Source organism: Rhinoderma darwinii, chromosome 1 (genome assembly GCF_050947455.1).
Source record: "Rhinoderma darwinii isolate aRhiDar2 chromosome 1, aRhiDar2.hap1, whole genome shotgun sequence".
Lineage (NCBI taxonomy): Eukaryota > Metazoa > Chordata > Amphibia > Anura > Rhinodermatidae > Rhinoderma > Rhinoderma darwinii.
In genome coordinates, this window is record NC_134687.1 from 239,231,382 (window position 1) to 239,254,596 (window position 23,215).

At 43.4% G+C, this 23,215-nt stretch overlaps 1 protein-coding gene across 2 annotated transcripts in view; it reads left to right on the forward strand.

The window, feature by feature from the left end:
• The first annotated feature begins 218 nt into the window (after window positions 1-218).
• PIK3R2 (phosphoinositide-3-kinase regulatory subunit 2) overlaps window positions 219-23,215 on the forward strand; it is a 78,273-nt gene continuing 55,276 nt past the window's right edge. The window contains exons 1-2 of one of the 2 annotated variants that reach the window (XM_075863016.1): window positions 219-358; window positions 22,988-23,181. The gene's annotated coding sequence lies outside the window, so the exon portion shown is untranslated. The remainder of the gene's footprint in view (window positions 359-22,987; window positions 23,182-23,215) is intronic. The other variant, XM_075863008.1, reaches the window with a different exon arrangement.

Genomic DNA, 23,215 nt, shown 5'->3' on the forward strand with positions numbered 1-23,215 from the left:
TGATACGGTTCGGCTTCTGCAGAATATAGCACTCCACTTTGTCTGATACGGATCCTCGGTCTGCTCGCTCTTTTCCGTATCCTCGGTCTACTCGCTCTTTTCCGTATCCTCGGTCTACTCGCTCTTTTCCGTATCCTCGGTCTGCTCGCTCTTTTCCGTATCCTCGGTCTGCTCGCTCTTTTCCGTAGACGCTCGGCTTCGCCATGATACGTCACCTCGGGAGTTTCCGGAATCGCTCGGCTCTCACTCTGCTAGCTGCATGATGGCAGCTCCCGGGAGCCTCGGCTTGTGAAGGCAGGAGGAGAACAGAGGAGCAGGGGGAAGGCCATGCATAGGCTGGCGAGGACACCAGAGAGCGGTAAGGCGCGGTGGAGCCTGGCACTGGTCTGCTGGGCTCCGTATGTGAGCTGGGCATTAGCGTTGATGGTGATACTGGGCACAAAGTTCCAGGGGAGAGTGGACAGCAAAACACGGCAACTAGTGGAGGAGCTCGGTGCCAGCTCAGCCCAGGCCTGTTCACACGTGCGCCTCAGGCACTGCTATAGGTCTGTGCAGGGACCATATCGGAGCTGCGGCTGCGCTTTGTCTCTGTGCGCCATATGTGCCTTGCGGCAGCGCTCTTAGCGACGTCTCTGCGACTTTCTAGGAGCAACTTGGCGACTAGTACTGAGGCTGAGCATCTCACCGCAATGCATCATATATATTTGTCCTATGTTTATCTCTATACACACACACGCATATTTAACATCATTTTCTTCATTATGTGTGGTGTATATATATTTTTTACAAAAACCTACTTCAGTGTGCAGAGGTCTAGAGCCAGGGGTGAAGTGGTCATGTGACTACATCCCATGGGCATGTCACAGAGGTGACGCTGTAGCTGGCATTTGCACAGAGACCAGGGAATAAATGGAGAATACTTTTTTTTTGTGGAAATAAAATTGTCTTGGATTGTCTATTTATTAACTGTACCCCAAATGTCATGGACACACATCTAATTGTACTGCCCAAAATTCTATACTAATATACAATCTGCCATACGCAAATGTATCCGCTGAAGTTTTATTCAATGAAATATATAGCGCGCACAAAACCAGTCACCACAATATGGCCGCCTTCAGATGGCCGTTGGGGCAAATGCCCATTACAATGCATTTGGAAAGTCTTCAGACCTTTTCAGTTTTCTCATGTTGAGGCCTTGTGCTTAAAAAAGTTTTTCCCCAACGTTAAAAACAGAATGTTCGTAATCTTTGCTAATTTATTGAAAAGAAAAAACTAAAATATTGCATTGACACAAGTATTCAGACCCTTTACTCAGTACTTAGTTGTAGCACCTTTGGTAACTGCCTCCAGTCTTCTTGGGTATGATGTCACAAGGTTTGCCCACCTGGATTTGGGTATTTTATGCCATTCTTCTCTGCAGATCCTCTCACGCTCTGTCAGGTTGGATGGGGACCGGTTCAGGCGTTTTGTTTTTTTTTTCTAGATGTTTTTGGAGCGGGTTTTCCATTGGCATAATGAAATACAGCTTCAAAAATGGCCCAAGAAGCAACATGCTCCTTTTTACGCGCATTTTTTTTTTTTTAAACTGTAAAAAAAACACCCTGTCTGAATGATCGTTTTTCCCATTGAATTCAATGGGCAGATGTTTGTAGGCGTTTAGCGTTTTTCAAGGCGTATTTAGAAGCGTTTACAGCCCGAAATACGCCTGAAAATACAGTGTGTGAACATACCCTGAGAATTGAGACCAAAAAGTTAAATCTTGGTTTCATCAGACCACAGAATCTTGTTTCCCACAGTCTAAGGCCTCATGCACACGACGTAGTCATGTCCACGGCCGTGATTTTCGGGTCGGACGGCCGTGTAGTGTCGCCCACAAACCGCCCCGCCTATCGCGGGCCATGCACATGGCCGCGTCCATTGTTTTCTATGAGCAGAACACGGCCGTATTAAGACATGTCAGTTTTTTCTGCGGTCCAGGCTCCTGGGCCATGCACGGACTGTGGAAACTACGGTCGTCTGCATTGGCCCATAGAAATGAATGGGGCCGCAATTCTCCCGTGGAGACGCTTCGCGGCCGTCCAACCCGAAAATCACGGCCGTGCACATGGCTACGGTCGTGTGCATGAGGCCTTAGTGTCCTTTTGGGTGTTTATTTTTTTTTTTGTGTAAACTCCAGGCGGGCTTTTATGTGTCTTTTACATAGGAGAGGCTTCTTTCAGGCCACTCTGCCATGAAGCCCAGATTGGTGGAGTGCTGCAGTGATGGTTGACCTTCTGGAAGTTTCTCCCATCTGCACACCGGATCTTTGGACCTTAGCCAGAGTGACCATTGGGTTCTTGGTAACCTCTCTAAGGCTTCCTGCGCCCATAACTGCAACCCGTAATTACGGCCGCGGACAGCCGTTTTTACGGGCCGTGCTCCCATTATAAAGTATAGGAGCTTACGGTCTGTAAAATAAAAAATAGGACATGTCCTATTTTTTTCGGTAGGTTTCTACAGCACGGACACTCTCCATAGACATACGGGAAGGTGCCCGTCGGCCATAGAAATGAATGGGGCCGTAATTACGGGCAATTTTATGGTCGTGTGCATGGGGCCTTACCAAGGCCCTTCTCCCCCGATTACTTAGTTTGGTGCGGCGACCAGCTCTTGAAGAGTCCTGGTTGTTCTAAACGTCTTCCATTTAAGAATTATGGAGGCCACTGTGCTCTTGGGAACGGTCAGTGCAGCAGAATTTTTTTGTACCCTTCTCCAGATGTGCCTCCACACAATCCGGTCTCTGCGCTCTACAGGCAGTTCTTTCCTCCTGATGACTTGGTTTTTGCTCTGATATGCATTGTCAGCTGTGAGACCTTATATAGACAGGGGTGTGTCTTTCCAAATCGTGTCCAATTACATGAATTTACCACAGGTGGACTCCAATCAAGGTGTAGAAACATTGCAAAGATGATCTAGAGATATAGGAGGCACCCAGAGCTAAATTTCAAGTGTCATAGCAAAGGGTCTGAATACTTACGTCTATGTGAAATTTGAGTTTTTCATTCTTAGTACATTTTATTGAGTGCAGAATGATGGGGGAAACTGAATTATTGTTTTAGCAGAATGCCAAAGTGAAAGTGTCTGAAGACTTTCCTAATGAACTGTATGTGTGCAGGACCAGCTTCCATGCCAGGAAAGACCATATTACCTGAATAGCAGCACCGTATTGGGCAGAATGTTCTGCCAAACCCACATTACATCCTGCGTTGTAGCTATGGTATGAGAATGGTTCAGAATAATAGTAATAATAATTAGTATTCATTTTCCTTGTCTGTTACATATATAGGTAGAAATTTATGGGCCTCAGACTAAAAAAAAATATATTTTAAAAAGAGTCACTTGGGAGGCCATGACTCCTAAGGCTGGGTTCACACGACCATGTTACGTCCGTAAAGTACGGAACGTATTTCGGCCGGAAAACCCGGACCGAACACACTGCAGGGAGCCGGGCTCCTAGCATCATAGTTATGTACGACGCTAGGTGTCCCTGCCTCGCTGCGGGACAACTGTCCCGTACTGTAATCATGATTACAGTACGGGACAGTAGTTCCACGCAGAGGCAGGGACTCCTAGCGTCGTACATCACTATGATGCTAGGAGCCCGGCCCCCTGCAGTGTGTTCGGTCCGGGTCTTCCGGCCGAAATACGTTCCGTACATTACGGACGTAACATGGTCGTGTGAACCCAGCCTAAGTCCTAAAAATGTAGGAACCAAACAATATTTTCTGGTCCGCAAATTAAAAAGCGCCATTATCAAATGTAAAGTATAAGGTTTACACTAGACTGTGGACTGACAGGCTGCAGCATTTACACTAGACTGGACTGACAGGCTGCAGCGTTTACACTAGACTGTGGACTGACAGGCTGCAGCATTTACACTAGACTGGACTGACGGGCTGCAGCATTTACACTAGACTGTGGACTGACGGGCTGCAGCATTTACGCTAGACTGTGGACTGACGGTCTGCAGCGTTTACGCTAGACTGGACTGACTGGCTGCAGCATTTACGCTAGACTGGACTGACAGGCTGCAGCATTTACGCTAGACTTTGAACTCACCAACTTCAGCGTTTACACTAGACTGTGGATTGACAGGCTGCAGCCCTTACACTAGACTGTGGACTGACAGGCTGCAGCGTTTACACTAGACTGTGGACTGACAGGCTGCAGCGTTTACACTAGACTGTGGACTGACAGGCTGCAGCGTTTACACTAGACTGGACTGACAGGCTGCAGCGTTTACACTAGACTGTGGACTGACAGGCTGCAGCGTTTACACTAGACTGTGGACTGACAGGCTGCAGCGTTTACACTAGACTGTGGACTGACAGGCTGCAGCGTTTACACTAGACTGGACTGACAGGCTGCAGCGTTTACACTAGACTGGACTGACAGGCTGCAGCGTTTACACTAGACTGTGGACTGACAGGCTGCAGCGTTTACACTAGACTGTGGACTGACAGGCTGCAGCGTTTACACTAGACTGTGGACTGACAGGCTGCAGCGTTTACACTAGACTGGACTGACAGGCTGCAGCGTTTACACTAGACTGGACTGACAGGCTGCAGCGTTTACACTAGACTGTGGACTGACAGGCTGCAGCGTTTACACTAGACTGTGGACTGACAGGCTGCAGCGTTTACACTAGACTGTGGACTGACAGGCTGCAGCGTTTACACTAGACTGGACTGACAGGCTGCAGCGTTTACACTAGACTGTGGACTGACAGGCTGCAGCGTTTACACTAGACTGGACTGACAGGCTGCAGCGTTTACACTAGACTGTGGACTGACAGGCTGCAGCATTTACACTAGACTGTGGACTGACAGGCTGCAGCGTTTACACTAGACCGTTTGTCCGTATTTTTTACAGAATAAGATGGCCCACATTTACTAATACTGTCTAAGCTTATATTCTCACGAGCATGTCCGATTTGCACACTAAAAACGCAGTGTATTTTCAGCATTTCATGTCCGTGTGCGTTGTGTATGCGTTTTTCACGTCTGTGCAAGTAAATTTTATTTTTTTTAAATACAATTTCTCTGTATTTCTTTGTAACTGATGCGTGAAGCACACGGATGTCGTCTGTGTGAAGGTCTGTGTTTTTCATGCACCCATAGCCTTCAATGGGTGACAAGGTCCACAAAAATCTTGCCGATGGGAGCCCAGGAGCCTAATGAAGGCCCCAGGTCTGCCTTCACTCTGCCTCTGTTAAGCCCTTAATAAAATATGTAAAAAAAAAAAGTTAAATAAAGCTTTCAGTAGTGAAAAAAAAATAATTAAAAGTTCAAGAAGAAAACACTTTTCCCATTTTTCCTCTGAAGTAATGTAAAAAAAGATGAAATAAAATAAACAATATTGGTATTGCTGCCGTCCGTAAAAGTCTGAACTATTAACCCCTTAATGACCGTGCCTGAAAAGACGTTAATGGCCAGCTTAAATTTTTCTGTTTTTGCCTCTCTGCGCTTCAGCAGCCATAACTTTTTTATTTTTTCATTGACGTGGCTGTATGAGGCCTTGTTTTATGCGAGAAAAATAGTATTTTTTTTTCCCACAGATTGGTGGTAAAAAATTTTTTTTTACGGCGTTAATATAGGAAAAAGCGATTCTCGGAATAGTTTTTTTTTGTTTTATTTTTTATCCCGTTCACATTTCACGCTAAATAACCCATTAGATTAATTCTTCAGGTTATTACGGTCGTGTAGATACCTAATATGCGTAGGTTTTTTGTTTTTGTTTAGTGTAGGGGCAAGAAAATGTATTTTATGCAAAATAAAGACTCTTTTTGGGACTTTTTTTATTTATTTGTTTTGTAACTTTTTTTTTTCAATCCCATCAAGGGATAACTTTATTTGTAACTTTATTTTTTTACTTGTAATGTATTAGCATACTTCTGTACGCTAATACATTACACTGTGTCACTATGACACAGGCTGCTGATCGGGCAGCACATAGTGTGCCCGAACAGCAGGCACACGGAACAGACAGCCCTGGGGTCCTTTGTAGGTCCCCAGGGCTGACTGCAGAGGGATTCCCCGGTGTTTGATCGCATCACTGGAATCCCGGTGATGCAATCAAAGAGGGGAATTCCCTTTGATCTTGCCGCGGTCACGGACCGCGGTAATCAAAGAGTTAAACAGCTGGGGTTGGAATGTTTGCCGACCCCAGCTGTGTTCAGGAGGCTGCTCTAAGATCAGGAGCTGTTAGTAATAGCTCCTGCTTAGAGGATGAGCGCTCATCAGCCTGATCTACAGCGACGCCAAAAGACGTCTCTGTAGACTAAGCACCCGCACCGCCTGACGTCAAAAGACAGTGGGCGGTCGGGAAGGTGTTAATATATGGCATTATTTAATGCGCATAGTGAATGCTGTAAAAAGAAAAAATATAAGCCTCTAGAATCGCTGTTTTTTGGTCAACTTAGCGGTGAAAAAAAATGGAATAAAAAGTGATCAAAAAGTCGTATGTACCAAAAAAATGGTACCAATAAAAAACCACAGATGGTGTCACAAAAATAAGCCCTCACACTGCTCAATCAACGAAAAAATTAAAGTTATGGCTTTCAGAATATGGGGAAAAAAACATTTTATTTTCCGAACCGATTTTTCTTTGTAAAATGAGTAAAACATTAAAAAAAAACCTATATAAATTTGATATCGCTGTAATCATATTGACCAGCAGAGTGAAATTAATTTGTTGTTTTTACCGCACGGTGAAAGATATAAAAGTTAAACCCAAAAGAAAATGGAGGAATCGCTGTTTTTTCCAATTCCACCCCACATAGAATTTTTTTTCAGTTTCCCAGTACATTATATGGTACTTTAAATGGTGCCAATAGAAACTAGACCTCTTCCTGCAAAATACAAGCCTTCTCACCACTCTAAAAATAAAAATGTTATGGCTCATGGAAGGCGGGGAGTGTAAAACGAAAATGAAAAATCAAAAAATGGCTTGTACTTTAAGGGGTTAAAATCCACACTGCAGGTCCATTTCTGAACATTTTTGCTGCAGCGTGTGCATGAGACATGAGATTTGCTAAATATCATTCACTTTGCTGCTACTGTAAATGCTGCGTGTTTACGCTAAGTGGGATCCCAGCCTAAAAGCACAGAGCCATGGGCCTGGAGCCTGTATGGTATTTTGTGCTGCCAAACAGGTTCTGTCAGGTGCCAAAGCTATGGAGATTTCTGTGTTTTCTTCTCTGAAATCTGACGGCGGTACAGTAGAGGCACTTGAATGGGAACCCTTTTAAGTTAATTTCTGATTGTTTTATTTTTTATTTTTATCAATGTATTTTTTTATTTTAATATGGGTGGGAGCTAATGGTAAATTTTATCAATACTGATGTAAGTGCCTGTTCACCTCCGCGTCGGGCTTCCGCTCATCAGTTCCATTCGACCGTTGGATGAACGGAAAGCCAAACGGAAACCATAGCCTCCTTTTGCATTGCCATTCAATAGTAATTCTTCCGTTACAGTTGGTTTCTGTTTGGTTCTGTTCTGCAAAGTTTCTGTTTTGTTTTTTTAGCGGAAACGGCGTAGTCGACTACGCTATTGTTTCTGCAGAAGAAACGGAAACCAGCTGCAACGGAAGCATTACCATTGAAATTAATGGTCATGCAAACGGAAGCTATGGTTTCTGTTCGGCTTTCCGTTCATTGGTTCCTCCGACAGAAAGATTGAACGGAAGCCCGACGCTGATGTGAACAGGCCCTTACATGGAATGTTCCTCCATGTACAAAAAAAATAAAATCTTACTTGCGGTTGTACACCTAAGGCTCTTATCACATCTGCGTTGGATGCTCCTTTAGCACATGGTGCGCTATGGTTTCCAGTAAAGCCACGGAAAGCCAACTAAATCCATTAAAGAGGCTCTGTCACCACATTATAAGTGGCCTATATTGTACATGATGTGATCTGCACTGTAATGTGGATTACAGCAGTGTTTTTTATTTAGAAAAACTATCATTTTTGACGGAGTTATGACCCATATTAGCTTTATGCTAATGAGTTTCTTAATGCCCATCTGGGCGTGTTTTACTTTTTGACCAAGTGGGCATTGTGGAGAAAAGTGTATGACGCTGACCAATCAGTGACCAATCAGCGTCATACACTTCTCCCCATTCATTTACACTGCACATAGTAATCTTACTCGATCACTATGTGCAGCCACATACACACACATATTAACGTTACTGAAGTGTCCTGACAGTGAATATACATTACCTCCAGCCAGGACGTGATGTCTATTCAGAATCCTGACACTTCGGTAACGTTTGTGTGTGATTTACAGCACAGCACATCGAAATCACGCTGGGCTGTCATTTACAGCGTAATCTCGCGTGATTACGCTTGCTGTGCTGTAAATGACACACAAACGTTAGCGATGTGTCAGGATTCTGAATAGACATCACGTCCTGGCTGGAAGTGATGTGTATTAACTCTCAGGACGCTTCAGTCACGTTAGTGTGTGTGTGTGGCTGCACATAGTGATCTAGTAAGATCACTATATGCCGTGTAAATGAATGGGGAGAAGTGTATGACGCTGATTGGTCAGCGTCATACACTTCTCTCCACAACGCCCACTTGGTCAAAAGTAAAACTCACCCAGTTGGGCATTAAGAAACTCATTAGCATAAAGCTAAAATAGGTCGTAACACTGCTGTAATCTACATCACAGCGCCGATCACATTATGTACAAGAGAGGGCACTTATAATGTGGTGACAGAGCCTCTTTAAATTCAATGTGCGACGTTGGTGGTGTCTGTGGTGCAACATAACCGTAGTTTCTGGTTTTCCCTTGTTATGCTCCTGTGACAGAGCAGAACTACGGAAAGCCCCGACGCAGGTGTGAACATAGCCTAAAGGGGGTTTTACACTGTGCGATTATTAATGCTGCATCCTTAATCCTTATCCAGCGATTAAAAATTGCATTGCAATAATATATTTATGTGAAACTAAGTAACTTACTAATGTACTTTAATTAAAAATTCTGTACTAAATGGTGCAGTTCAAACGTCATGAATTATTCAGAAAGTGCTGGAGCTTTTCTAAAAGTGATGACGCTCCGATACGGCCCCACGTGACTGAGCTCTTGCTTCATGTGCTGTTCTTGTTATCAAGAACATTACCACAAGGGGCAGTCACATTGCTTATTGCTTGAGTCCCGAGCCGAGCATCAGCAAGCGCTTTGCTCAGGACTCCAGCGCTGCTCCCGACGTCCATGTTTGGTCAATTAAGGAGTTTCCTATCGCTGGAGTCCCGGAGCAGAGCATCAGCTGATGCTTTGCCTGGCGACTCCACAACTTCTGCCCACGTCATTGTAACTGTCCATATATGGACAATGACGTCGGCAGATTAGTACTGGAGTCCCCGAGCAAAGCATCAGCTGATGCTCTGCTTCGGGACTCCAGTAATGTTGCCGACGTCATTGTCCAAATTTTCTGCAGCAATTACGTTACGTGTGGACAAGCCCTTACAAGGTGTCCCTGCCGTAGGTTACTTTATAAGGCGAGGAGCACACACGCCAATTCGGTGCAGCATTTGGCTCAGTTTTTTTAGTCAAACTCAGAAGTGGATCCAAAAGGAAGGAAAGGTATAAACAAAAGACTGATGCATCTTCTTTCTTTTGTGTGCACTCTAGTGTTTGGCTAAAAAAAATTACCCAAAACTGCGTGTGTGATCCTGGTCTATGTTCACACGCTTACTAAAAAACGTCTGAAAATACAAAGCTATTTTCAAGGGAAAACCGCTCCTGATGTTCAGCCGTTTTTTTAGAAACTCGCGTTTTTCGCTGCGTTTTTTACGGCTGTTTTTCTATAGAGTCAATGAAAAACGGCCCAAGAAGTGACATGCACTTCTTTTTCGCATGCGTTTTTTTACACGGCCGTTTTTTAAAAAAAACGTCCCTTCGGAACAGAACGCAGTTTTTCCCGTTGAAATCAATGAGCAGATGTTCTGCTTCCGATTTTACGTCCCGAAAAACGGCCGAAAATAAGCCGTGTGAACGTACCATAACTGTTATTGAGAGTGTATTTGCAGATACGGATGGCCATAAGAAGGAGCTGGTCCATAGTGAAAGAATTGATTCATTAACCCTTTCAGGACTTGGCCTTGTGGACGGAGCCAATTTTTTAAAATCTGACATGTCACTATGTGGTAATAACTTGGGAATGCTTTTACCTATCCAAGCGATTCTGAGATTGTTTTCCCGTGACATATTGTACTGTATGTTAGTGGAAAAATTTGATCTATAAATTCAGTATTTGTTTGTGAAAATCACCAAACTTTAGAGAAAATTTGCAAAAATTAGCATTTATCTAAATTTAAATATATCTGCTTGTAAAACAGATAGCAATGCCACACAAAATAGTTACTAATTAATGTTTCCCATATGTCTACTTTATGTTGGCATCGGTTGTTTTTCACGTCCTTTTATTTTTCTGGGACGTTTACAAGGCTTATAACTTTAGCAGCACATTTTCAATAAAATTTCCAAAACCTATTTTTATAGGTACCAGTTCACCGGCCTCCGAAGCAAAGGAGCACCTAGAGGATTTTGGGGCCTCCTTTTTATTAGAATATATTTTAGGCACCATGTCCGGTTTGGAGAGGTCTTGTGGGGCCAAAACAGTGGAAACACCCCCAAAAAGACACCATTTGGCAAACTACACCCCTCAAGGGATTCATCAAGGGATATAGTGAGCATTTTAACCCCACAGGTTTTTTGCTGAATTTAGTGGAATTAATCTGTAAAAATTTAAATCTAAATTTTTCCCAATAAAACTTAGAAGTTATCAATTTTTACAGGGAATAAGGAGTAAAGAAGAAAAAGCGCCCCAAGATTAGTAAGGCAATTTCTCCTAAAGTCTATGGAGGGATGTGTGAAGCGCAAAAAAATAGGACATGTCACACTCTCCGTTGAAAGAACGGCCGTGTGAACGGCCACATTGAATTATGTAGGTCCGTCTCAACGGCCGACACAGGGACGTATTACACGTTCGTGTGAATGAGGCCTCAGGCTGAGTTCACACCGGGCGGATACACTGCGTAAAGCTACATAGCTTATCCGCCCCAGTGGCCGCAGGGAATTCCGGGCGAAAAACCGCTACAATCTGTGGTGCAGTTTTTCACCCAGAATGTCCGGTTTAACCTCCGATTGAATTCAATGGGAAAAACCCGCAACAAATAACGCAAATTTTACGCAAATACAATTGACATGCTGCGGAATAAAATTCTGCATTGCATGTCAAATTCTGAGCATTTTTTCCACTCCGTATTTACGCAGCGTGTGGATGAGATTTGTTCTATCTCATTCACTTTGCTGCTACTGTATTTTGTGGATTTTTCTGTGGAAACTCCGCAGTATTTACGCAACGTGTGAACTGTCCCTTAGGGCTTATTTAGATGAACGTGTAATACGTCCGTGCAACGCGCGTGATTTTCACGCGCCTCGCACGGACCTATGTTCGTCTATGGGGCCGTGCAGACTTCCGTGATTTTTACGCAGCGTATGTCCGCTGCGTAAAACTCACGACATGTCCGATATTTGTGCGTTGTTCGCGCATCACGCACCCATTAAAGTCAATAGGTGCGTGAAAATCACGCACAGCACACGGAAGCACTTCCGTGTGACGCGCGTGATTCGCGCAACAGCAGTTAAAATTATGAATGAAAATAGAAAAGCACCACGTGCTTTTCTGTTTACAAACATACAGTGCGCGAAAATCACGCAGCCACGCATAATATGGGGCTGACACACGGAGCTGTTAAGTGCCTCGTGTAAATCCGGCCTTAGGTTATGTTCACACTCAGTGTTTTCAGGTGTATTTCATGGCGTAAACGCCTCCAAATAGGCCTTGAAAACCGCTAGTGAAAAGCAGATAAAGCCTTCCCATTGTAATCGATGGGAAAAACGGTGTTTAGTTTAGACGCAGCATTTTTTTTTAATGCTGCGGTTTTAAAAAAAAACACAAAAAAAAACGGTGCCTAAAAAGGAGCAGGTCACTTCTTGAGCTGTTCTTGGAGCTGGTTTTTATAGGGTCAATTAAAAAACAGCCCCAAAACTCCTCAAAAAAACTTTTTCAGCTACAAAAACAGCTGAAAATCACTGGCTGTTTTCCCTTGAAAACAGCTCCTTCATTTTCAGCCGTCTTTAATTGTGCGTGTGAACATACCCTTACAGTATTTTTCTGCTAGAAGATGCAGCTTCTTTTCACAATCTGTGGGAGGGTACGCTTGCTCAACTGCCTGTGTCTTACCCTGTACAAGCTGTAATGCATACCTCACAGATTTTTGGATGTGAAGAGGGACACTTATGGTTTGTGTGAAAGAGCCATTTCTCATGCATATCTATATGCTTAAAGAGGCTCTGTCACCACATTATAAGTGCCCTATATTGTACATGATGTGATCGGCGCTGTAATGTAGATTACAGCAGTGTTTTTTTTATTTAAAAAAACGATCGTTTTTGACGGAGTTATGACCTATTTTAGCTTTATGCTAATGAGTTTCTTAATGAACAACTGGGCGTATTTTACTTTTTGGCCAAGTGGGCGTTGTACAGAGGAGTGTATGACGCTGACCAATCAGCGTCATACACTTCTCCCCATTCATTTACACAGCACATAGCGATATAGCTATATCGTTATGTGCAGCCACATAAACACACTATAATGTTACTGCAGTGTCCTGACTATGAATATACATGACCTCCAGCCAGGACGGGATGTGTATTCAGAATCCTGACACTTCTCTGCACTTCTCTGTGATTTAGGGCGGATTTACACGAGCGTGTGCGTTTTTGCGCACGCAAAAAATGTGGCGTTTTGCGTGCGCAACAGGCACTTAACCGCTCCGTGAGTCATCACATATGATGCGCGACTGCGTGATTTTCGCGCAGTCGCCATCATTATGACACTCTGTTTGGATGTTTGTAAACAGAAAAGCACGTGGTGCTTTTCTGTTTGCAAACATACTTTTGACTGCTGTTGCGAGAATCACGTGCGTCCCACGGAAGTGCTTCCGTGTGGTGCGCGTGATTTTCACGCACCCATTGACTTCAATGGGTGCGTGATGCGCGAAAAACGCAGAAATATAGGACATGTCGTGCGTTTCACGCAGCGGACTCACGCTGCGCAAAAATCACTGACAGTCTGAACTGCCCCATAGACTAGCATAGGTCTGTGCGACGCTCGTGAAAAACACGTGCGTTGCACGGACGTATTACACGTTCGTGTAAATCTGCCCTTACAGCGTAGCAGGCGTAGTCTCGCGAGATTACGCTGTAAACTGTCATTTACAGAGAGATCTCGCTGTGCTGTAGTCTCACACAGACGCTACAGAAGTGGTCAGGATTCGGTGATGTGTATTCATTGTCAGGACACTACAGTAATGTTAGTGTGTGTGTGTATATGAGGCTGCACATAGCGATATATCTATATCGCTATCTGCAGTATAAATGAATGGGGAGAAGTGTATGACGCTGATTGGTCACTGATTCGTCAGCGTCACACACTCCTCTGTACAACGCCCACTTGGTCATATAGTAAAACACGGCCAGTTGTCCATTGAGAAACTCATTAGCATAAAGCTAATATAGGTCATAATCTACATTACAGCGCCGATCACATTATGTACAAGATAGGCAACTTATAATGTGGTGACACAGCCTCTTTAGTTTTATTTTAAATGTTGGCACAAAAATCATCTGTATATAAAAAAAATTTAAGATTCAAATTGCACCAAATGATGAAATGATATACAAGTTAGGGTCTAATATACAGTTAAGAACCAGACCGAGAACCAGTTTCTGGACCAATATAATAGTTTTTTTTTAATGCAAATTTATTTTGACTGTCACAAAAGAGGGACATTTAAAGGACCAAAGTGTGGGGACTGTTCCTCCCTCCCCCAAAAGTGTGGGGACTGTTCCTCCCTCCCCCAAAAGTGTGGGGACTGTTCCTCCCTCCCCCAAAAGTGTGGGGGACTGTTGTATGGTATGATAAGGAGCTCTTCACTTAAAGAGGCTCTGTCACCAGATTTTGCACCCCCTATCTGCTATTGCAGCATATAGGCGCTGCAATGTAGATTACAGTAACGTTTTTATTTTAAAAAAACGAGCATTTTTGGCCAAGTTATGACCATTTTTGTAGTTATGCAAATGAGGCTTGCAAAAGTCCAAGTGGGTGTGTTTAAAAGTAAAAGTCCAAGTGGGTGTGTATTATGTGCGTACATCGGGGCGTTTTTAATACTTTCACTAGCTGGGCGCTCTGATGAGAAGTAACATCCTCTTCTCTTCAGAACGCCCAGCTTGTGACAGTGCAGATCTGTGACGTCACTCACAGGTCCTGCATCGTGACGGCCACATCGGCACCAGAGGCTACAGTTGATTCTGCAGCAGCATCAGCGTTTGCAGGTAAGTCGATCTTACCTGCAAACGCTGATGCTGCTGCAGAATCAACTGTAGCCTCTGCTGCCGATGTGGCCGTCACGATGCAGGACCTGTGAGTGACGTCACAGATCTGCACTGTCAGAAGCTGGGCGTTCTGAAGAGAAGAGGATGTTACTTCTCTTCACAGCGCCCAGCTAGTAAAAGTATTAAAAACGCCCCGATGTACGCACCTAATACACGCCCACTTGGACTTTTACTTTTAAACACACCCACTTGGACTTTTGCAAGCCTCATTTGCATAATTACAAAAATGGTCATAACTTGGCCAAAAATGCTCGTTTTTTAAAAATAAAAACGTTACTGTAATCTACATTGCAGCGCCGATCTGCTGCACTAGCAGATAGGGGTTGCAAAATCTGGTGACAGAGCCTCTTTAAACTGCCTCTGTGCTCTCTCTGCGTGAATCTCTGTGATGTATGAATGACGCCATACATGACAGAAGCAGGATAAAGGATCTGCAGGTCCTGTATCAGGCACTCTGCTCAGGTTGCATGGGTATTCATTTGTGCAACATACAGTAAGGCCTCATTCACACGAGCGTATCCGATTCACGCAGGTGAAAAACGCGTGTGAATCGGGTCCGTGTGTGTTGCATTATGCATCAGTGTGCTTTACGAGTCGCACGCGTTATTCACGCACTCGCAAAGCAGATTATTTTTAATTTTTTATTATTTTCAACTGAATTGATGGGAAAATCATGCAACGCATGTGCATCTGTGCGTGGTTTTCACGGGCCCATTGAAGTCAGTAGGCGCGTAGGTGCGTGATAACGCACCAATATAGCACATGCAGTGAGTTTCACGCAGCGGACTCTCGTTGCGTGAACAATCCCCAATGAAATCAATGGGTCCGTGTGCTGCGCGTTGTTTCTACGCGTTCACGCTCATGTGAATGGGGCCTAAGTGACAAAGTAAAGTGCATAGGTAAAGAATGTTTAAGACACATGTTTGGGACACAAGTAGGTGGAGCATAACCTATTATATTTTTTTTTTTTTAATTAAAAACCATGTTTAAAATGATTAAGGCGGGATTCACACGACCGGGTCCCGCCCGAGTGTCGGCCAGTAAAATCTGCCATTTTGCCCGGCCGGTTTGCATAAACTTTTGCATCCGTTCCGGGCAGATCTGGACAGTGACATCAGCGGCAACTCCTGAAGGGGAATCCCCATGTGTTCGGGGATTCCGCTTCAGGAGTTTCCCCTGATGTCACTGCCCAGATATGGACAGAGACATCAAGCGCTCTGTCCAGGAGCGGAATCCCCGAAAACACGGGGATTCCGCTCCTTCAAGGAGCTAAAGTGGGGCTAGCACATAGCAGAGCGGGGAGATACCTCCCTGCTCTGCTATAGTGGCGTCGCTACAGTAGTAGCAGCCGCAGCAGCAGCAGCTGCTGCTAGCGGCGCCATGGAAGGTGTCGCCGGGCCAGGGCGCTTTTAACAAGCAGGGGAAGGGAGCCAGCGCAGCGCTCCCTTCCACCTGCTGTACACCCCGGCCCTGCCACACAGTGTACAGCCATTCGTCCGAATGGCATCAACTCCTCCTCCTCAAATGCACTCTGCGCTGTGAGGAGGAGGAGATAGAGCGCAAGCGACGGAAAACCCTGCCATCACTCGGGACACATTCCGGTAATGGCCGTGTATTACCCGGCCCCATAGACTTCTATGGGGGCCGGGTACCCGGCCGAAAATAGAGCATGTCATATTTTTTGATGGCCGGTTTTCCCGGCCGTCAAAAAATCGGTCGTGTGAATAGCCCCATTAGGGGTCTATTATTCCTAATGCAGCCGGGTGCCGGCCGATTTATGAACGGCCGGCACCCGGACGGGAAACCCTGTCATGTGAATGAGGCCTAAACCCAGCAGTCGGCCCACTCCAGTATTTTGGTCAGTATTTCGCATCAGTATGTGTGAGCCAGTTACAATATGTTCTACTCCTGGTTTTGGCTTAAAAATTCTGATGAAAAATACTGAGAAATACTATAGTCAAATATGAGACTGCCTACATTACACAGAATTTTGGTTTGTGATATTTTGTAGCTTTTTTGGGGTCTGGGGCCTCTTCTTCAGAATATAGCATTCTGTAGGAGTTGTTTTCCATAAGCTTCTCTATAGAACTTTAAACGCCAGAAAAAAGTGATCTACAAAATAAAACACTATTAAAAATGCTTGAAATTTAAAACCCTTAAAAAAAACAAAAACAGGGCGTGTGAAGGAGGTGCAGTCAGAGATTTCTTCTCAGAACCTCATATGTGGACAGTGATGCCAGGGGCTCCTCCAGAAGCTAAAAACCCGGCCAGACCATCGGCAACACTCTGTCCATGGATTCAGCTCCAGGAGGAGGCCCTGACGTCACTGTCCATATATGTGAGGGCCAGATTCACTTTCTAATGGCCGTCACAAGGATTGATTGGCCGTATAAAACTGATCCATTGAGTTCTATGGGGGCTGTCTGACCGTGAAAACTGACAAAAATAGGGCATCTCGTAATTTTTGACGACCAGTATTCATGGGCCATTAAAAAAGGTGTCACGTCCATTTTTCCCTGAAGTGTGAATGTAGCCTAAAACTGCTTATGTCTAGGATTGACAAAGTACTGTAGGCATCAGGAGCAAGCTACATAAATCCAGAAAACTGCTTAAAGAGACTCTGTCACCACATTATAATGCCCTATCTTGTACATAATGTGATCGGTGCTGTAATGTAGATTACAGCAGTGTTTTTTAATTTTTGACCGAGTGATGACCTATATTAGCTTTATGCTAATGAGTTTCTTAATGGACAATTGAGCGTGTTTTACTTTTTGACCAAGTGGGCGTTGTGGAGAGAAGTGCATGACGCTGACCAGCATCATACACTTCTCTCCATTCATTTACACTGCACATAGTAATCTTAGTAGATCACTATGTGCAGCCACATACACACACATTAACGTTACTCAAGTGTCCTGACAGTGAATATACATTACCTCCAGCCAGGACTTGCCTTGTGGTAAATCGAACACTAACGTTACCAAAGTGTCAGGATTCTGAATAGATAGCACATCCTGGCTGGAGGTGATGTATATTCACTGTCAGGACACTTGAGTAACGTTAATATGTGTGTATGTGGCTGCACATAGTGATCTAGTAAGGTTACTATTTGCAGTGTAAATGAATGGGGAGAAGTGTAGGACACTGATTGGTCAGCGTCATACACTTCTCTGTACAACGCCCACTTGGTCATATAGTAAAACACGCCCAGTTGTCCATTGAGAAACTCATTAGCATAAAGCTAATATTGGTCATAACTCCGTCAAAAATGATCGTTTTTCTAAATAAAGAAACACTGCTGTTATCTACATTACAGCGCCGATCACATTATGTAGAAGGTAGGGCACATATAATGTGGTGACAGAGCCTCTTTATAACTTTTTGGGTATTCCGGCACAAGAATTCTTCATAGGAACAAAACAAAAAGTTAGTTTTACCTGGCTGCTGAGCTTTGTCCAAGCATGGTCTTAAAAGATCATAATAACTGTTTGTCTGACTGGGGTATAAAGTGTAGTTTCAACAGGAAAGAGAATGTATGATAAGGAGTTTTTTTTGCACATGACAATTGTCCGTGTTCTGTACCAAAAATATCATCAAAATCTGATTATTATACAGTGTGTACAACACCCCACCTCTTGTGTCAGAACTCCTCTAGAACGGTCATTATTTAATTTCATGCATGCGAACATTTTTCAAGTGTCCCTCCAATTTAAGTTTTTTTTTCTGACATGTGCATGACTGCTTCATTGGAATAAATGGAACTATCAACGTAGTCTGGACATAAGGAAGTCGTCCCCCGAAAAAAATCCCCCTTCAGAAAAACACCCAGATTTGTGTTGGAGACCTGTCTGAAGATAGATACCGATGGGATCTACTTTATAAATTTCCTTAGAGGATCTGTCACTAGTTTAGTAATGCCCAATCTCCTAAATAATCTAATAAGTCACACTGATAATTCCAGTGAAAAATTTGTCCCAAAATGTTTATTATTTTAAAAGTTAAAAGCTTTTTTCTAAATATGCAAATGAGGCTATACTAGCCAAAGGGGCGGTAACACTGCTCTTTTTCTGTGGGCGGTGTACGTGTTGTCTATATGACGCTGTCCAATCAGCGTCATACAGCTTCTTCCCTTCCCTGCACAGTGTGGTCTCCACTTCAATCGTGAGATCATGCTGTGTTTACACTAATGGCCTCAGCACTCATCCAGGAAGACGGTCCCTGGATGAGACGGTCGATGTGGGCATTTCGAAACTAGTGACAGATCCTCTTTAAATCTTTCCAAGTAAACCAACAGTTTTAGTTTGTAACACAAGGTTCAATGTAGTGCAGACCTCAATCACTTGTGAACAATAAAGATATAAGGGCATAGTTGCCAACATTTGAACAAATCATTTTGAAAAAAAAAGTGTGTTTACTGTTTAAAAGTAGTAAAACATAAGAAAACTATATAAATTTGGTATTGTTGCAATCGTAACAACCCGCTGAATAAAGCTATTGTTATTTATACCACACGGTAAATGGCGTTAATTCAGGACACAAAAAAGTGTGGCGAATTTGCTGTTTTTTTTTTTCATTCCTACCCAAAAAAAAAGTTAAAGTTAATCAATAAATTATATGTCCTACCAAAATGGTGCTATTAAAAAGTACAACTTGTCCCGCAAAAAGAAAGACCTTATACAGCTATGTTGACGCAAAAATAAAAAAGTTACGCCTCTTTTTAATGAGACGATGGAAAAACATAAAAAATGTCTTGGTCATTAAGGCCTAAAATAGGCTGGTCACTAAGGGGTTAATGTTTCTCCCTTTTTGAGCTATTCTGTAAATAAATACATATGTAGTCATGTCACATACTTCGTTTATATACGGTGGTTTGGAGGATTTCGATGCTGATGAACCTAACATGAACATCCAATCATTAGATTTTCTATTTCTAGGGTCTGTGGTATTTGGGTGTGGAGCGTGTTGAATACTCTGGATGTAAAAAGTCTACACACCCCTGTTAAAATGCCAGGTTTTTGGAATGCGCCAAAATCAGTCCACGATTAATCATTTCAGAACTTTTTCCACCTTTAATTTCACCTATAATCTGTACAATTGTATTGAAAAGCAAACTCATCTTTTCGGGTGGAAAAATAAATATAAAGAACAAAAATAATGTGGTAGCATAAATATGCACACCCTTAGGCCTTATTCGCACAAACGCGCGTGTGTTATTGTTTGCTGCGTGGCTGCATGATTTTCGCACATATGGCATCCTTATGACACACGGTATTGATGTTTAGAAAAAGAAATGAAGGAAGTGCTTTTATTTTTTCCTTTATTTCTTTATCTACTGTTGCGCGAATCACGCGCGACACACGGAAGTGCTTCCGTGTTCTACGCGTGATTTTCACGCATCCATTGACTTCAATGGGTGCGTGATGCGCGAAAAATGGCCAAGTACAGGAAATGTCGTGAGTTTTACGCAGCGGACACACGCTGCGTGAAAATCACGGACTGTCTGAACGGCCCCATTGACTAACATAGGTCCCTGCGACGCACGGACGTGAAACACGTTTGTGTGAATAAGGCCTAAAACTAATACTTTGTTGAATTACCCTTTGACTTAATGACAGCATTCAGTCTTTTTGGTTAGAAGTCTATCAGCATAGCACATCCTGACTTGGCAATTGTTGCCCACTCTTCCTTGCAAAAGCGCTCCAAATCTGTCAGATTGCGAGGGCATCTCCTATATACAGCCCTATTCAGGTTACCCCACAGATTATCAATGGGATTCAGGTCTGGACTCTGGCTGGGCCATTCCAAAGCTTTGATCATCTTCTGGTGAAGCCATTCTTTTGTTGATTTGGGGGTATGCTTTGGGTGGTTGTCGTGCTGAAAGGTGAAATTCATCTTCAGCTTTTTAGCAGAGGCCTGCAGGTTTTGTGCCAATATTGACTGATATTTGTTAATAACTCCCTTCACCTTGACTAAAGTCCCAGTTCCAGGTGCAGAAAAACAGCCCCAAAGCATAATGCTGCCTCCACCATGCTTCACTGTGGGTATAGTGTTATGTTGGTGATGTGCAGTGTTGGCTTTGCACCAAACATACCTCTTGGAATTATGGGCAAAAGGTTCAACCTTCGTCTCATCAGACCATAAGGGTATGTGCACACGGCTTATTTTCGGCCGTTTTTCGGGCTATAAAAGCTCGAAAAATCAGAAGCAGAACGCCTCAAAACATCTACACATTGATTTCAATGGGAAAAACTGCATTCTTTTACGACTGGCTGTTTTACGCGGCCCTTTTGGAAAAACGGCCGCGAAAAGGAAGTGCATGTCACTTCAGATGTTTTTGGAGCTGTTTTTCATTGACTATAGAAAAACCGCTCCAAAAACGGCCGTGAAAAATACGATGTTGAATAAAAAACAAATGAAAATTAGGCGCTGTTTTCCCTTGAAAACAGCCCCGTATTTTCAGAAGTTTTTTGCTAAGCGTGTGAACATACCAAAACACGTTTTCCCACATGCTTTTAGCAGACTTGATGTAGGTCTTTGCAAAACATAGCCGGACTTGGATGTTTTTCTTTGTTAGAAAAGGCTTCTGTCTTGCCACCCTACCCTATCCCACAGCCCAAGCACATGCACTACACAGCCAGTACCTTCCAGAAAGTCCTGCATCTCCTTTAATGTTGCTGTAGGGCTCTTGTTAGCCTCCCGGACCAATTTTCATCTTGTCTTTTCATCAAGTTTTGAGGGACGTCCAGTTCTTGGTATAGTCACTGTTGTGCCAAATGTAATCCACTTCTTGATGACAGTCTTCACTGTTTTCCATGGTATAGCTAATGTCTTGGAAATTCTTTGGTACCCTTCTCCTGACTGATGCCTTTCAACAATCCCTTTGGTGTGTTGTAAGCTCTTTACGGACCGTGGCTTTTGCTGTCACATGCAACAAAGAAAATGTCAGGATAATCCTAATAGAACAGCTGAACTTTATATGGGGTTATATGATTTCAGTTTGTTTTTCAATGGAATTGTACAGATTATGGGTCACATTAAAGGTGGAAAAGGTTCTGAAATGATTCATCTTGTACTGATTTTTTGACATAACAAAAACCTGGAATTTTAACAGGGGTGTGTAGACGTTTTATATCCACTGTATTTCTATGAAATACATAGACACATGCTGTTGACTGCATTCGTTATATTTTTATGGTTACAGCTTTCAAACGACAGTAGCTACAACCACCTGCATTCGAATTGTGTAATTGTGAGTGTAAATATGGCTGTATTGCCTCCATCCACAGTAGCCGTATATATGGCAGCACCAGAGAAGTCTGATGTTATATGTGTTTCCTTTGTTGTCTGTCTGGGTAAGTGGACAGTTTGTACATTTGTAAATTGTTGTAAGTGCTACTGGCCTTTTAGAGGTTAAATGGATCGAGTAACTCAGCAACTGTCTCAGAGCTCAGACATCTGGTATGTATTATGCGGTGGGGGGGGGACCCCCATCTTCTAAAGCACAATAGATTTCGCTGCATTAGCCACGCTCTGTTGTTGAAGATACTTTTCCCTCTCATTGGATGCATCTCCTTAGCTAGAAGTACTGCTCTAGTTATCTGCGTATCTGTTGTTTCATCTGTATGCCTTTTCTTTTTGTTGTATCCCATCAGAAGTAGGTCATTTATAGCATTTGGTTAACCACTGACCGCAGTCCATCCTGATAATACATATGCCAGCCCCCCTATAAACTAGTAAGACATCACTCTCCATTCTGTTCCTGTGACACCTTTTGTAAACTGTTGGGCCATAGTTCACATCTGTCAAGCAACAGAGAACTCTGTTCCATGGGAACATTGAACTTGAAAGACTTGACAGTTCAGGGGGTGAAATAAATAATTCCAGTAACATTAACCCAGTGCGGTGTTTTTCATAGGACTCGGTTAGTTTAGTTTCTCACACAAGCTAGACTTCGATCAATTACCAAAAGTCTGACGTCTCTTTCAGATGTCTACTTGGTTTATAAAGCAACGGGCAGCATTGTGTCTCGGTGGTTAGCACTTGGATCCTGCGTTTGAATCTGACATGGGGCATCGTCTACGTGGAGTTTGTATGTTCTTGCCATGTGTGCATGGGTACTCAAGTATTCCCCCACATTCATATATACAAATACTGATAAGTTCATTGGCCTTTTAAGAAATTGGCCGTAGTGTTGGCCCATTTACACTGGGCAATAGAAATGACAGAACCTCGGTACAATTTTTCAAACCACCAGTCATACGTTGGTCCATTAATCTGTCCTACATGTTTGAGAGCGGGAAAGCTGACTGTAAATCTCACTGGAGACTTATGTGAGTGAATACAGTCTGCACAGCGTTGCAGATATATAAGCTTGGAGAAATACATTTTGTTGCTTTTGTATTTACAGCTTCAACAGATTCATTTATCATCAGTGTTGATAAAGAACATAGATTTTTCTGGTGCTTTACAGGACTCCAAAAGAACACCACTCCTATCATTCAGCTGATCGATGTGGGCCCAGCTGCTGAAACCCATCGTGATCTGCTGACATTGCCAAAGGAAGCTGTAGGCAGCTGCAATCTTCCCCTGTAATGGGAATGTTGTAATCCAGATAGGTCAAATGCACAACTCCTAAGTAGAATCCGTGGCCTCCTAATGTATGAGGTGCGTGGTCATAGCACTTCTTGCCTGCACAGTT